This window comes from Pseudopipra pipra, chromosome 2, assembly GCF_036250125.1.
Source record: "Pseudopipra pipra isolate bDixPip1 chromosome 2, bDixPip1.hap1, whole genome shotgun sequence".
Lineage (NCBI taxonomy): Eukaryota > Metazoa > Chordata > Aves > Passeriformes > Pipridae > Pseudopipra > Pseudopipra pipra.
This window is the reverse complement of record NC_087550.1, coordinates 118361604-118377940: the sequence shown is the minus strand read 5'-3', so window position 1 is coordinate 118377940 and position 16337 is coordinate 118361604. Positions and strand designations below refer to the sequence as shown.

Here is a 16337-nt window from a genome sequence, read left to right as displayed (position 1 = left end):
GGTGTGGAGAGGAGGGGCTTTTGGCTTCACCAAGTGCTGGAGGTTTGCAGGGGTGGGGAGTGACCTTTCTGGGGAGCTTTGGTGGGAACCTCCCCCCCTGAGCTTTGTGTTTGCCTGGATTCTGAGCGGTGGGGAGGGAGGAGTGTGGGGAGCTGCCTTCAGGGAGCAAGGCTCACGTTCCTGCTCTGCCTGGGGGGGGTCTCCACCTCAGGGATGACAAATCTCTGGGGGGCTGCACACAGAGGGTGTTGCTGGGGTTGTTTTGAGGTCTGTGTGTGCAAATGGCCAAGTGTTGGGTCCTGCGTTTGCTCCAGCAACCCCCTGGAATGCTCCAGGCTGGAGGAAGAGGGGCTGGAAAAGCTGGAGAAGGCCCTGGGGGTGCTGGTGACAGGGGGTGAACACAAGCCTGGGTGTGCCTGGGGGGCAGGAGGTCAAAGGAGGTCAAAGGCTGGATCAGGGATAGTGTGGGCACAGGGATTGTCCCCCTGTGCTGGCACTACTGAGGGACCTCCAGGGCTGTGTCCAGGTCTGGAACCTCATGGAAGAGAGACCTGGAGGGGCTGGAGCGTGTGCAGGGAAGGGAACGGAGCTGGGAAGGGGCTGGAGCAGCAGGAGGGGCTGAGGGAGCTGGGGGGGCTCAGCCTGGAGCAAAGGAGGCTCAGGGGGGACCTTCTGGTTCTGCAACCCCCTGACAGGAGGGGGGAGCCGGGGGGGGTCGGGCTCTGCTGCCAGGGAACAAGGGACAGGAGGAGAGGGAACGGCCTCAGGCTGTGCCAGGGGAGGCTCAGGTTGGGTAGGAGGAGGAATTTCCTGCTGGAAAGGGTGGTCAGGCCTTGGCAGGGGCTGCCCAGGGAGGTTTGGAGTGCCCAGCCCTGGAGGTGTCCCAGGAAGGCCTGGCCGTGGCACTCAGTGCTCTGGGCTGGGGGACAAGGTGGGGATGGGGCACAGGGGGGATCCATGGGCTGGGAGGGCTTTTCCAGCCTCAGGGATTGTGGGATTCTGTGAAATTTTGCACTTCAGTGTCCCTTGGCTTCTCCTCCTTCTGTGTGGCCAGAGAATGAACTGGCCTTGTCTGGCAGCAGAGCTCAGCTCAGCCCTGTCCCTCTGCTCTGATTCACCCTCTGCCCTCAGCCCACACAGTTTGATGTCAGTTTGATATCAGTTTGATATCAGTTTGATACCGCTGCTGTCTCCAATCAGCTGGATAACAGTTCCCAGCCCCAGCCTTGGCTCTGGCTTTTGGGTTGCACTGATTCAAAAATTTCATTTTAAAGCCCTTTTCACATGCCCTCAACAGCCCAGGAGGGCACTAAGTTTACAAGAAAGATGATCCCATAAGATTTGGCATTTCCCTGACCTCTCATCCCACTGCTGATGGGATTTGCAGTTCCCTGAGCTCCAGAAACATTTTACATCGGATTTTCACGCTTGACCTAAAACTCATCTCAAGGCCTGAATCCTGCCCTGGGCTCAGGCTCTGCCAGGCTCAGGCAGTGGCAATTTGGAAGTAGGTTACTCAGAGACAACCACAGCCCCAGCCCAGTGCTGGGTTTCTGGAGCTGCCTCTTTCTCTGAAGGTTGAGAAAAACCAAGGCCGTGCTTGGCCAGGACGGGGCTGTTCCTCTCTGTCCTGATCTCCACCAGCACAGCTGCTGAATGGCCACAAAATCATCCTGGTTTTTTAACAAAAAGATGGCTGTGCTCTTTGTCAGGATGACTTTCTGTTGCAGAGAATTCCCCAGGCTGGTTTTGGACCTCTCTGAGAAGTGTTTCCTTTCACCAGCGAATATTTGGAGCTGTAATCCCATCAAGTGTGTGCTCGTGGCCCTTGTCTGCTAGCAGGGTATTAATGTGGGTATTATTATCTTCTGATCAGCAGCAAAGCCCAAATCTGCTGAGGAGTGAATTATTTTCCCCAGCTGAGTGGAGTTTTTCAATCTTTCTGTAATCCTGCTTTTAAATCTCCTCCGCCGGAATGACTTCTGTACTTATCGTTTGTGTCTAGAAAATTGAAATCTAGAAAATGGCAGGTTTTTTTCTCAGGGAGAGTAATAAGTCAGGAAAATGCCATTAGTTTGCAGCCTAAATTGTGGCTGTCTCATCCCAGACACCGATGCAAAGTCATGCTGCAGTGGTCAAACAAAATATCGTGATGGGAGGCCTTGATTAAATCACTCCTGATGTTCAAACTTGCTTTTAAATCTACTTCTGGCCAGTCTGGAACAATATGACAGCATGGAAGCTCTATGGATCAAGAAGACCCTTTGCACTTCCAAAAGGTGCTTGAGAGCAAATCCCAATTTTTGCTGAAATTAGCCCCCAAATTGAAGTGCAGTTCAGGCATCATCCCAGTGGCAGCTGAGTGGCCCCATCACCAGACACTGAGCAGGTTCTGAAGCCAAAGGATTGTCCTGGTTTTCTGTTCCCTCAGAGAGCTTGTTCTTCTCCCTCTGTGCCCCGGATTTGTTGGCTGAGATGGCACAAAATAACCAGGGAAAGCTGTGCTGGCACCCAGGGCAGCTGTGCCCGAGGATTCTCTGCTGACTGTGAGCAAACCCTGGGGGGTTCAGTGATGGGGGAAATGTCAGGTGAGTAGAATCAGAGAATAGGATCCCAGACTGGTTTGGGTTGGAAGGGATTCTGAGGATCATCCAGTGCCACCCCCTGCCATGGGCAGGGACACCTTCCACCAGCCCAGGGTGCTCCAAGCCCCATCCAACCTGGCCTTGGACACTTCCAGGGATCCAGGGGCAGCCACAGCTTCTCTGGGGAACCTGGGCCAGGGCCTCCCCACCCTCCCAGCCAGGAATTCCTTCCCAATATCCCATCTAACCCTGCCCTCTGTCACTTTGAAGCCATTCCCCCTTGTCCTGTCACTTCATCCTTTAGAAATAGTCTCTCTCCATCTTTCCTGGAGCCCCTTCAGGCCCTGCAAGGCCACAATCAGGTCACCCCAAAGCTTCTCCTCTCCAGGCTGAACAATCCCAGCTCTCCCAGCCTTTCCTCCCAGCAGAGCTGCTCCAGCCCTGGCATCCTCTTGGTTCCTGCTCTGGCCTCTCTCCAGCAGCTCCATGTCCTTGCTGGGCTGTTCCCCAGGGCTGGAGCAGCTCTGCAGGGGGGTCTCATGGGGGGCAGAGGGGCACAATCCCCCCCTGCCCTGCTGCCCACACTGGGGGATCAGCCCAGGGCACGGGGTTGGGTCATTTCCAACCTCTCCTCCAAGTCCTTCTCCCAGGGCTGCTCCATCTGCTCATCCCCAGCCTGGATTGACCCCGGGCTTTTCCCAATCCAGGTGCAGCACCGGCACTTGGTCTTTCCCAAAGCAAAGAGTCTCACTTGGGGCACCCAGAGAGCTGCCCCCGATGTGCTCCACAAAGCAATCCCTGCCTCTCTCAGCTCCCCCCCTCGGAGCAGACACTTTCATTGCTCCAGTTTCCTAACGAGGGGATCATTGTCTGCCCTGCCCTCCGGGAAATGTTGGGAAAAGAAACGGCTGGATGTTGTGCAAGCCCAGAGAAGCAGATTTTCAAAGGTGTTTATTCCGCTGTGCAGGGCAAGAGACCAAACACTCCCAGCAGAGCTGGTCCTAATTATTTAAAACTCGATTTTTCGACGTCTGTCTGCATTCCTGGGCTCCTGAAGGAACTCTGGAGTCTTGGGAAAGCCAACAGCATGAATGACAGAGAAAAAGAAATCAGTGAGGAAGTGAATCAGGATGTGTTTAAGGATATAAGGTGAGGGAAGTTCACTGGGAGAGATAAGGGCTTTCTTCGGAGGGAATTTCAATTGTGTGCAGTAAATAATGTTTGCCCAGGCTGGGTGGTTGTGAGAAAACAAATTTCTGAATAGGGGTTTGTCGAGGGATTGTGGCCCCTTCCACGTGTGACTGAGCCATGGGAGTGAGAGGAAAACATCACGGGGTTGTGTCATGAGCAGCTCTGATCTGAAGATACAGATGTGAGAGAGGGAAGTGGGGGTTCTGCAGCCACAGGTGCAGGTTGGAGTGAGGCCCTTTGGTGTGGAAATTCCTTGGCTGCTTGGGAAAAAAGAAGAGGGAAGTGTTCCTGTGTCCAAAGGTGGGCTGGGAGCAGCTCAGCTCTGCTCCACACTCTGCAGCTCCTGCCAGGAGGGGGGAGCCAGGGGAGGACTGACTTCTGCTCCAGGGAACAAGGGACAGGAGGAGAGGGAACGGCCTCCAGCTGTGCCAGGGGAGGCTCAGGTGGGACAGGAGGAGGAATTTCCTGCTGGAAAGGGTGGTGAGGCCTTGGCAGGGGCTGCCCAGGGAGGTTTGGAGTGCCCAGCCCTGGAGGTGTCCCAGGAAGGCCTGGCCGTGGCACTCAGTGCTCTGGGCTGGGGGACAAGGTGGGGATGGGGCACAGGGGGATCCATGGGCTGGGAGGGCTTTTCCAACCTCAGGGATCCCGGGATTCCATGAACTGTTCACTGGTGGAATTGGAGAAGTCTCTGCTGAGGATGTGTGGTTCCTCTATGATATGAAATTAAATTCAGTTGGATTCTCATAGCAAAAGGTAAAACCATAACCCAGACAGGCAAAATTTCAGGCTTCTCCTCAGTTTTAACGTGTGGGAGATGTTAAACTTTCCAGAAGAAAGTTCAGTAGAGCTTTTGCTTTCTGAGGTGAGATAATTTATCAACTCCCAACCTCTTTCTAGGGAACAGCACAGTGAAGGCTGAACCTTTCAAAGCAACCAGCAGCCAGGACCCCACCTGAGCTCGGGGCTTGTCACCCAAACTTCCCCCCGAAATGGTTCAGCTCTGCAGTGACAGGTCCCCCAGAGCCACGTTGTGCTGTGTCACTCCTTGGCAGCTCCCACTCGCCCCACTTGGACTGGGTTCTAATGTTGTTTCATTTTATAACTTTCCCCTTTGCAAAACCCCAAGGGTTTGAGCTGCACTGGAGAATTTGGCCTTCCCAGCTCGTGGCACCGAGTGGTGCTGGCTGCCTCCCAGGCTGTGTGTGTGAGCAGCTCTCTTTTAGTCCTGCTTGGAATTTGGTAAATTTATAAGATCTCCCCACACCCTTTCTCTGCAGGAGCCACTTAGTTTCTTTGTGAGCTTTGCTGTTAAACTGTGCATAATTTGGGGTTTTCATTGTCCTCCCCCTGCTTTTGAAGCCTCTTTGTGATTTTTCAAAAGACGTTAATTTTCCTTTTGTTGTTTTCTGTTGACCACTTAATCCTCTCCCATTCCAATTGTTATTCTTATTGGGCCCCTCCAACTTTGCTGTTGTTTGAAATGTCTGTCATCTCAAACTCGCCTTTGTTCCTCCAACAATGATTTTGGGAGCCTCCCTGCTGAGCCACATTCCAAATGTGTGTGTGGCTGTGGATGGGGGGATTTTTGGCCCTCCTTGCTCTCTGACTCCTCTCCATCCTCCATCTGGGCTATCAGCAAATGCAAGAAGCTCCGAGGAAACACGACCAGTTTTCCTTGGACACTGGAAACTTAAACTCCACCAGTTTAAGTTTTTTTATCAGCTCTAACTCAGCCCTTGGGGGCTGGTGGTGCCTCTGGTGGAAAATGGATTTCTTTTTAAGCCTCCCAGCAGCTCCACAAACATTTCAGAGCTACCTAACCTTGCCACAAAGTGGAAGCAATCCAAAAAAACCGTGTGAATCATTCCTTCCAAAATAGTTGAGGAGAGGATGAAGCACCTGAAGGTCTCCCTGGAGGTGCACGTGGATCAGAGGGGGAGTCCAGATATTTATCAGGCACTAAATGTTTTCGCTTCAGGTCCAAGAATTTCACCTCAGAAGACCTTGGGCCTTCAAAAATCATCTTCAAAGAGGGGGTGGGCATCACAGTCGTGGGGACATCTGAGGAACTCAGGCTGGGAGTGCCCAGATTTTAGAGCTGTTTGGTTCCCAAGGGATGTAAACAGTGGTAAAAGAGCAGCATTAGGTGTCTTGAGCCTCATGTGGAGATCCCTAACTCAGCTTTGGTTGGGGACCAGCTCCATGGCCTGGAGAAGGGCAACAAAGTGGAGGAAAATGGGACATTTCCTCCTTTCTTGCCTGCAGATGGAGGAGTAAAAGTGCCAAACAGGGGGAGAGGATTTAGGACTGGGAGTTCTGGCACCTCGTTGCTGCCCTCTGGAAAGAGCCAGGTTTCTGGGGATGGGTGGGGTTTTAAGGCACTTTCTAATCCTTGGCTGGTTTGGGTGGGATTCATTTCTGTGGGTGTTAAAGCAGCAGAACCCCGAGGTCCTGAAGGTGGACTCACCCCACCACCAGAGCTGATTTAGCAGCTCAACACTTGGCATTTGCACCCAGACTTTGTCCATTCCTGGGTGGAAATGGCTCAGGAACACCGAGGTGCTTGGAAAAAATGTGCTCCTTTGGGAGAATTTGCCCCTTGCTGGACTCCAGGTGAGTGGCCATGGTGGAACTGGGACAGCCTGGTCTCCTCACCAGTGACTGTGTCACACAAACTGGTTTGGTTTGAAGTATTTGTGTCACTTAAACTCGTCGAGGAGAGGGCAAAAAACGTGAGGAAGTGGCCTTTGGGTGTCACAAAAGCTTGATCAGGGCTCAATGTTCTCACTGACACAGTAAAGGCTCAACCCTGAAAGCTTTTTTTCGAGGTCCTGCAGCCCAAAGTCACCCAGGTTGGCCATTCCCACCCAAAATGGTCCTGAGAAAACAAGTTTGGGATTGACTCCGAGGCTTTGGAGTCTTTGCCCAAACCATTTTGGAAAAGAAAGATCCCAGAGAAGAGAAGCTTTGGGGTGACCTGATTGTGGCCTTGCGGGACCTGGGGGAGCTCCAAGAAAGATGGAGAGAGACTATTTCCAAGGGCTGGAATGGCAGGACAAGGGGGAATGGCCTCAAACTGCCAGAGGGCAGGGATAGATGGGATACTGGGAAGGAATTCCTGGGCCCTGGCCCAGGTTGCCCAGAGAAGCTGTGGCTGCTTCCCACCTGACAGAGAAAGGTCTTCTCCTCCTCTGAAGTGGTGCCCATTTCCTGAAGAGCCACTTGGACAATTGTCTGTGTTGATTTCCAGGTGAGGAATAACTATTTTCCCTACCAGAAACTTCTTTAACTTGGTGGTGTCTCTTGAGCTGGTGACAAACTCTGCTTTCCTGAAGCCCATCCAGCTGTTTTTCAGGGATCCTGGAGGTGTTTTGCCCTCCACACGTGGTTGGGCATCGGTTCAGTGCTGCAGCTCAGCAGTTGGCCTGTGTCAGATCTGCTCTTTACTTCAGTAAATTCATTATCTGCCAGTGCTGCAGCAACACAAAGACTCCCTCTGGACAATTAGGACCACAAGGGAGGCTTTGGGAAGCTGATTGTTCCCTCCTGGGAAGAGATGAAAGACCAGAGTGGTAAAGAGAAGAGATCTTTCATTATAGATCTTAAGATTAAACCCGAGGGGCTGCTCAGGCTGGAAATCTGCCTTATGTTTTGTAGCAATAAGTGGATTTCAAATGCTTGGCTCCTGGTCATGTTTGTAGGTAATGGTCCTCTACTTGAGCTCGCTCTGCTTTCCTGGAGGTGGATTAGGACATAATTAGGTCTGGGGAAGGGTGTAACAAAAACCAGGATTCCATCCCAGCGGATTAATTGCCGGGTCTGGTTTTGAGCCGGGCAGAATCCCTGCAAACACTGAATTTGCTCCCTCTTCCCCCTATTTACATGAGAGCCCTTGGCATTTACTGCCAGCAAACGTCAAAGGGATCATTTTCTTGTGCAAATAAAAGCAGGGGGGAGCTGCTCTCCTGGGTGTTGACACTTCTGTGGCACCTGGTGGGAACTAGTTGGAGTGAACTGCACTTAACCCCCTGCTACACCACCAGAGGTGCATAAAGGAGCCTTTCTGGAAATGAAACCCAGGTCATTTATCTTCTGCTGTGTCTGTAAAAGAGAGTTTTTCTTAAATGGCAAAGGCACCATCAGTCCCTGTCTGATGGGGCATCACTAAATAGCCACTTGTGTGCTGGGTTCGTGTGGAGGCAGAAATTCGGGAGGAATCTGGGCCAGAGGTTTGGCCTGTGGCTCCATGGGCAATTCCAGCTCCTGGGATGCCAATCCTGGCACTTCCCGAGGCTGTCCCATGGGAAGGCAGCTCTGCTGGAAGGGGGCAGGGAGAAGGTTCTGCTAAAGACAAACGTGGGAATGTGAGAAAAGCTGAAAATCCCAGTGATGCTGGGAAAGGTTTTTATGTGTGAGAGGAATTCAAAGCTGGACGAGTCTCCATCTATCCCACACAACCTTTCCCTGTGCTCAGCCTCAGCCCATCCTTTTGGGATTGCTGCAGCTCCTGGAGAGGCTGAAGAGGGGATGGAACAGAGACAGAAGAGGCTTTGACTCCCCAAAAGCTGCTCCTCCTCTCTTCTGGTGGTTGCTGGAATTAGGGATGATTTTTAAGTTTGAGCTGCTCATGTTAACGAAGTGCTTTTGGAGCTGTTTTAATTTCATTTTGGGTCGTTTCAGTTATTTTAAATGAGAGGGAAATGGTTACTTTCAACAACATGAGCCCAGTTTAATGCTCCAGCCCAGTTAACCAGCCCAGTTTAATGCTCCAGCCCAGTTAACCAGCCCAGTTTAATCCTCCAGCCCAGTTAACCAGCCCAGTTTAATCCTCCAGCCCAGTTAACCAACCCAGTTTAATCCTCCAGCCCAGTTAACCAGCCCAGTTTAATCCTCCAGCCCAGTTTGATCCTCCAGCCCAGTTAACCAGCCCAGTTTAATCCTCCAGCCCAGTTAACCAGCCCAGTTTAATCCTCCAGCCCAGTTAACCAACCTAGTTTAATCCTCCAGCCCAGTTAACCAGCCCAGTTTAATGCTCCAGCCCAGTTAACCAGCCCAGTTTAATGCTCCAGCCCAGTTAACCAGCCCAGTTTAATCCTCCAGCCCAGTTAACCAGCCCAGTTTAATCCTCCAGCCCAGTTAGCCAGCCCAGTTTAACCCCCTGTGCCTCGGCTGTCCCTGCTGGGAGGAAGGAGCAGAACCAGCCACCTTGGTTTGTGCTGTTTGACACTTCTTGGCTTTCCCAGAGGAGCAGCATCCCAATGATTTCCACTGTGGTTGTGTCTCCAGGAGCAGATTTGAGGAAATCTCCCCTGGTTGAATGGGCAGGGACAGGAACAGTGGGAGAACCAGTGTTGGCAGAGCAGTGGAGCTTGAAACCATCCAACTGGATAATCCTCTGGGATTATTCTTTGTGCCTCTCTCAGTAAAAACGAGGGCAAAGCAACCCAAGCCAACCCTGATGTGGTTTTACTTCCCTCTGCTGCTTTGCTGGGTCCCTTTCACACCAAACACAGAACCAGGGACACTCAAACCTCACTGGGATCTCAAGGTTCCTTCTCACCTCATGCAAACAGAATTTGCTGCTGAATTTTGGGAGAGAATCAGGCTTTCATCCTGGCTGAGCAGCCATTTATAAAGACAATCCCCAATTCTATTGATTATTTCCCCTCTGGCATAGCCTTGCTTGATGCTGAAAGCACAGCCAGTTGTTAACCTACTTTTTCAGGGTGATGTGTCCTCCAGCATGGAAAGACCCAGGGGGTGTTTGGTTTTTTTTTTTCTCTTTGCAGTCAGAGAGGTTTTTTATTTTTCAGCTCTGAAACAGGGGGCTGAGGGAGGGATGAGATGTGAGATAAGAAAGAGCTGAAGGCAGCAGGTCACTCACTCAAGATGCCAAATCCCAGCTTTTCTGTTCATCTGCTGTTTCTGGCTTAATGACATTTTCAATACTTTAATATTTCAATACTTTAAATATTCAGAAACGGCTCCATTTGCAGTTACACCTGAAAACAGCTCTAGAAACTCCTTGGGAGGCAGGGAGAACTTTTCATCCCTGGATGTTTTACTTCCAGTTAGCCTGGGGAATTTTTGTTAAATGGCAAAGAGACCTGACTAATAGGGAATCACCAAATATTGGGAAGGAATTCCTCCCTGTGAGGGTGGGGAGCCCCTGGCACAGGTTGGGCAGAGAATCTGTGGCTGCCCCATCCCAAGAGGCTGGAATCAAATGGGGAAAAAACCATCTTGAAAGGGATTTTAGGGCAAATTACAAAATGCAAAAGGCTTCCAGAATGCAGAATATTGTTATAAATTTATCTTGTAAGGCAGAAACCGAGAAGAAAATCTGGCACATGGGGCTTTGACCCCAGAAATTACATTTCCAGGAGGCAGGTAATGATTAGACCTGTGCTTGGGCTGGTTCTTTTTTCATCTGCCTGGCTTTTCTAATTGATAATTTTAATTTTAATACTCTGTTGAAGGTGGATCAGAGCAACAGGATCAGCAAAGAGCTGCTCAGGAAGAAGGAACAGCACGGATGGAGCCCTTGGAAGGTGGGTATTTAGGTAGGTGTAGTGTCCAGGGACAGTGAGGAGGAGGATGAACCTTCTGGTGGAAGGTGATGAGGTGGAATGAGATGATCTTTAAGGCCCATTTCTGCCCAAACCATTCCATGATTCCAGACTGCAAGGCTGGAGCGAGGCAGAGACAACCCCCAGGAGGGATCCAGAAGGAACAGGAGACCTCTCAGGTTGGCACAAGCAGTGCCCAGGGTCCAAAGGGGCAAACCCAAAGGTGCCTCTCAGACCCCAAAGTTCCCAAAGCTCCCCCAAAGGTGCCTCTGCCCCTTCAGGTCAGCACAGGCCAAAGCCAGGGATACACTCACTCAGACTTCACCTAAATTTCTATCTCTGCATGAACTCCTCAGCACAAAAGAGGGAATTTCATGGGATCCCAGGATGGTTTGGGCTGGGAGGGACCTCAAAGCCCATCCAGTGCCACCCCTGCCATGGGCAGGGACACCTTCCACCAGCCCAGGTTGCTCCAAGTTTATCCAGCCCGGCCTTGGACACTTCCAGGGATCCAGGGGCAGCCACAGCTTCTCTGGGAATTCTATCCCAGCCCCTCCCCACCCTCCCAGCCAGGAATTCCTTCCCACTATCCCATCTATCCCTGCCCCCTGACAGTGGGAAGCCATTCCCTGTGTCCTGTCCCTCCATCCCTTGTCCCTAATCCCTCTCCAGCTCTCCTGGAGCCCCTTTAGGCCCTGGAAGGGGCTCTGAGGTGTCCCTGGAGCCTTCCCTTCTCCAGGAGAACAGAATAAAAATAATCTAATAAAATAAAATGCACGTTTTCCAGAAGGCTCCTCGTGCTCTGGAGCAGCAGGAGGGGCTGAGGGAGCTGGGGGGGCTCAGCCTGGAGAAAAGGAGGCTCAGGGGGGACCTTCTGGCTCTGCAACCCCCTGACAGGAGGGGGGAGCCGGGGGGGGTCGGGCTCTGCTGCCAGGGAACAAGGGACAGGAGGAGAGGGAACGGCCTCCAGCTGTGCCAGGGGAGGCTCAGGTTGGCCAGGAGGAGGAATTTCCTGCTGGAAAGGGTGGTGAGGCCTTGGCAGGGGCTGCCCAGGGAGGTTTGGAGTGCCCAGCCCTGGAGGTGTCCCAGGAAGGCCTGGATGTGGCACTCAGTGCTCTGGGCTGGGGGACAAGGTGGGGATGGGGCACAGGGGATCCATGGGCTGGGAGGGCTTTTCCAACCTCAGGGATTTTGGGATTCAACCATTCAGATTAATCTATTTCGAGAAAGTTGAGCCACCAAGTGCTTCCATCAATCTTGAATTGTCCTTTTCTCAGGTCACAGAGAACATTCAGCACCTTCCACAAGGAACTGGCCCCCAAAGCAGCATTTTAACCCCCAGAATGGGCAATTTCCAAGCACAGCAAAGGTGAGTTTGTGCCTGTGTTTTGATTGTCTATGTGACACCTACAACATCCTGCAGTGTGTCATCACCATGCTCAGAGTTTGCTCATTTTTAGACACTTCTTTCTCCCCTGTCCAGCCTAGATATTTATAATATTTATATCACACCACTGCTTGAGTAGAAACCTCCTTAGAATGTCTTTTTGGTGGAATTTTAAAGTTGAAATGGCTTTTTAAACAAAGAAAAAAGAAAAGGAAATTTCCTTGGTAAAAACAACAGGCTTTAATTACTTTTTCATGCCCTCCATCAGGAAAAATGAGAGCTAAAAAAAATCTCCCCCGTGTCTGGCGAGCTAAACTGAGAGAGTTTGTCATAAAATTAGTTGTCATGTGGCTGAATTTTTGGGGTTAGACTTTTTTTTACTGGAGGAAACCGGAAAATAATTTTTAATTTTGCGGTGGGAGTTTGAAAAATGCAGCAGCAGCCCGTAAATAAATTAAAAATCCCTGTGCTTCAGGAGGGTGTTTTTAACATAAAAACAACCCTTCCAAGTGGAGGTGATCACTGGGCTTAGTTCTGCTGCAACAGATTAGTTCATCCTGGAACTAATTTTAGGCTGGCTCTTAGGCTGGCTCTGGAATCCAGAGAGAAAAACCTGCTGCACAGCAAGATTTTGGACACCTAAATCAGGCTTTTGCTCTCCATTTCCTCTTGGAGGAACCTCTCTGTGGCCCTGAACCATCTGGTGTGGCCAGGGCTGCAGCTTTCAGCTTGGGAGGCTGAAATATTGCTTTCACTCCCTGGAAAAAATGGGATTAGATAATAAAGACTTCAGACATTGAGCCATAATAATTATTAAGACATTTTCTGGGACAGGTGGGATTTGCTGCAGGGATTTGTTAACACAGGTAGGTTGGGGCAGATTGTTCTGGGAGTGTTTTTTCTGGGTGTGACAGAAAGAGGGGGGAAGGTTTTGTGACTAACACAATGAGGCTTCCAAAAATATCCCCTCCCAGGGCTGTGTGTCCTGCCTGGTGTCTTTCCCTGTCCATCCTCTGGAATTCTCCATCATTCCTGGCATTTTTGTGTCTCTCAAGGCCTCCTTCTCCCCCAGCATCACCATTCCTCCCTGAAACTCTTCTCTTTTTGTCTCAGGGCCTCGTTCTTCTCTGGAGAATCTCTCCTGGGATATTGGGAAGGAATTCCTGGCTGGGAGGGTGGGGAGGGGCTGGGAGAGAATTCCCAGAGAAGCTGTGGCTGCCCCTGGATCCCTGGAAGTGTCCAAGGCCAGGTTGGAGCAACCTTGGACAGTGGAAGGTGGCCCTGCCCATGGCAGGGGGTTGGAACTAAATGATCTTTAGGGTCCCTTCCAACCCAAACCATTCCATGATCCAAACTTTGTCCCACAGTGTCCCCAATTCCCCCACGTGTGTTGTCTTTTCTAAGGAGGGAATTGTGTTAATCTGGCACAATTTATTCCTGGCAAGTCCAGTGGAAATGCTCATTATCATCCTTTAGGTCCTTGAAAAATGGTGGGTTTATTTCATAAGAATCTCTGGGTTTCAGGGATCCCTGTTTTGCTGACTGGGGCTGTAATTCCCATAATTTTTAGAGGGAACTGTTCCCTATTTCCCAGCCATTCCAGGGGATCACTCAGGGCTCTCAGATTTCTGTTGCTGCCTCCTTATCACATGAGGAAGGATTTTCTCAGCCCCTGATGGTTTGAACCTCCTTTATTTGTCAGAAATATGTTGAACCTGTGTTTCCCACCCCTTGCCTTTCCCTTGTTAACACCAAGTCAGGCTTAACTCTTTTCCTTTGACCACAGAAAGAAATGTTATCATGGATTTGACGTCTCTGTGGGTTTTTCTCCACACCAGTTTTACCCATCTAATTTATTTCTTCTTGCCTTTCTATCCCCTGTCACTTGGCTTTCATTTTTACTCCTCTGTTGCTTCATCTATCCCCCTTCACTCCTCCTCAGTTACCTGCTTTTGCCCTCAGGATTTGCTGATATATTTGTTGATATTCTGGTCCCTGAGCTCAGTGTTGAGACCTTTCCTTTGAATCTTATGCTTTCCACTGCACATTTAATAGACTTTCCTTTCCTTCCTCACAGTTCTCCCCAGTTATCTTCCTGGAAAACTCTCCCAAATTCTTCCTTAGCTGGGGGATTCTGTTCTCCTGAGATCTGTTGCCAATCCCTTGGAACTGGACAAAAGTTCCACCACCTTTTTCCACCTCCGTTGGATGCTGCAGCCACTTGTCCCCCTGAGGAAGTCAAACAGCTGAGTTTGTGCCTCTTCCATTCATCCCCACGTCTTGACTGGGACAATTTTAAACACAAGGTTTATTTCAGTGACAACACTTACCCTCCTTCCTGGAATTCCTGGTTTTTGGGGAGGAAACATCTCCAGCTTATTCACAGACAGGCACATCTCCTCTCTGCAAGTTCCACCTCGGAGCTGAATGGAAATTAAAAAAAAAATTAAAGCAAAAAAGGAGAAGAAACTCAGAGATGGATTTATCCCCAATTAGGCACATCTTGGATGTGTGAACATGGCTGAAATTTTCAATCTGTTGGGGCTTGACCTTGGCAGGACTGAATCATGGAATAACCTGAGCTGGAAGGGACCCCCAAGGATCACCCAGTCCAACCCGGGCCCTGCCCAGGACACCCCAACAATCCCTGAGAGTGTTGTCCAAACCCTCCTGGAGCTCTGGCAGCCTTGGGGCTGTGCCCACTGCCCTGGGGAGCCTGGGCAGTGCCCACCACCCTCTGGGGGAAGAACCTTGTCCTGAGATCCACCCTGAGCCTGCCCTGTCCCAGCTCCAGCCCTTCCCTGGGTCCTGTCCCTGTCACAGAGAGCAAAGATCAGCTCAGTGGAGCCTGTTTGGCCCTTGGGGACTCAGTTCCTGGAGTGATGTCCATCCTGTCCTTGCCTGGCCATGGACACCTTTCCTGCAGTGTCCTGGGCTCCCCCTGTGTGCTCCCACCTCCTAAACTCCGGGAATGTTTCTACAACCAACGGCAGTTTCAGTGCATGTTCAAATTCTCTTTTTATCCGTATTTGCTGACACCCAGAAGGCTCCTTTCTTGGAGCAGGGAGCATCTCATGAACAATTCTGCTTCGGGCTGCAAAACATCAAAGTCAATCTCTTTTCTCCTCCTCTCCCAGAAAAGCACGATGTGGGAAATGGACTCCCTTGAAACAGAGTTGCCTTCGGGGCAGTTTGTGCTCATTACAACACGCTGGAACAAAATAAATATTATTTGATTGTAAAATACATTTCATTTTCCTGGATCCATTTAAAAATGGGGCAAAATAACGCTCGGCTCCAGATGTTCTCAGAAGCACAAACCCCTCCAGGTTGCTCACTTTCAACCTGGTTTAGATCACCTTGTTCTGGAGTCAAGGCTTCAAATTCAGGCACTGTCCTTTGGTGTCACTGGACTGGGAGTTGGAATATTCTTTGACCTGATGGAGAGAGGCCAGAGCAGGCACCAAGAGGATCCCAGGGTTGGAGCAGCTCTGCTGGGAGGAAAGGCTGGGAGAGCTGGGATTGTTCAGCCTGGAGAGGAGAAGCTTTGGGGTGACCTGACTGTGGCCTTTCAGGACCTGAAGGGGCTCCAGGAAAGATGGAGAGAGACTATTTCCAAGGGCTGGAGTGACAGGACAAGGGGGAATGGCTTCAAAGTGACAGAGAGTAGGATTAGATGGGATATTGGGAAGGAATTCTTTACTGTCAGGGTGGTGCAACCTTGATTTGTATCTGAGTGTGTCTTGGCAATGTTCGACTCAGAGTGGGCCCAAGCATGTCATGATGGTTGGTTGAGATTTTTTGGGATGCTGCAGCACCCCAGCAGCATATTTTCATTTATTTTGATTCTTAAATGTGATTATTGGAAAGAAAATCCACGTAAAAATATCCCAGAAACATCTGGAAAGAGCCCCATCCCCAGTGACAATGGCTTTTACTGCTGCCCGGCTCAGAACTTCCAGGAGGATTTTCCAGAGGGCCACATTTACTTGGAATTCTCCCTGGGGTTTGCCATGCCAGCTGTGACTGTTGGTCACCTCCTGCCAGTGCTGCCACCACCTTGGTGGGGTTCAGGGGACAGTGCAGTGACAGAACCTCCCTGGTGCTTCTCCTGAGGGTCTCCTGGAGGATCAGCACTCGCAGCAGATGGTGGAATTTTGCCATGGCCTTCAGGAGGAGCATTTTTTGGGCCTAAATTGCACCTTTTATATATAGCACCCAGTGCTGTTTGGCCTGGCAGGCGTCCAGAGTGTGGCTCCAGTGGCTCCTCCCGCCGTGTCACAGGACGGGGCTCTCCATGTGAACATCTCCCAGATGTTCTCCCCTGGCCAAATTTAGCCCCGTGGATGGGATGTGGCATCCCGGCACGTAGACAGGGCTTTCCTGGAGGCCATGGAGAGGCTCCTGTCAGCCTGGAAGGAGGAGGATCCCTGCAACCCTTGGGTTTGTGCTGTGGGAACTGCTCCTCCCCGGGGTGACCCCCGGAGGGGCCGTGGCAGCCGGGCAGGAGCACAGCGGCGGAATTTGGCAGAGGCCCGGAAAACGTGTCCCAGTTTCCTTGACAGATGTCCACTGGGATGGGAAAGAGCTTTCCCCTGCCCATGA

The 16337-nt window shown here is 51.0% G+C and overlaps 1 long non-coding RNA gene across 1 annotated transcript; it reads left to right on the top strand.

Annotated features, from left to right (window-relative positions):
- Window positions 1–8816: 8816 nt before the first annotated feature.
- LOC135410433 (uncharacterized) lies at window positions 8817–14976 on the top strand. The gene is made up of 3 exons (XR_010428684.1): window positions 8817–10327; window positions 11623–11714; window positions 14870–14976. It is a non-coding gene; the product is annotated as an uncharacterized LOC135410433 (long non-coding RNA).
- Window positions 14977–16337: the final 1361 nt, after the last annotated feature.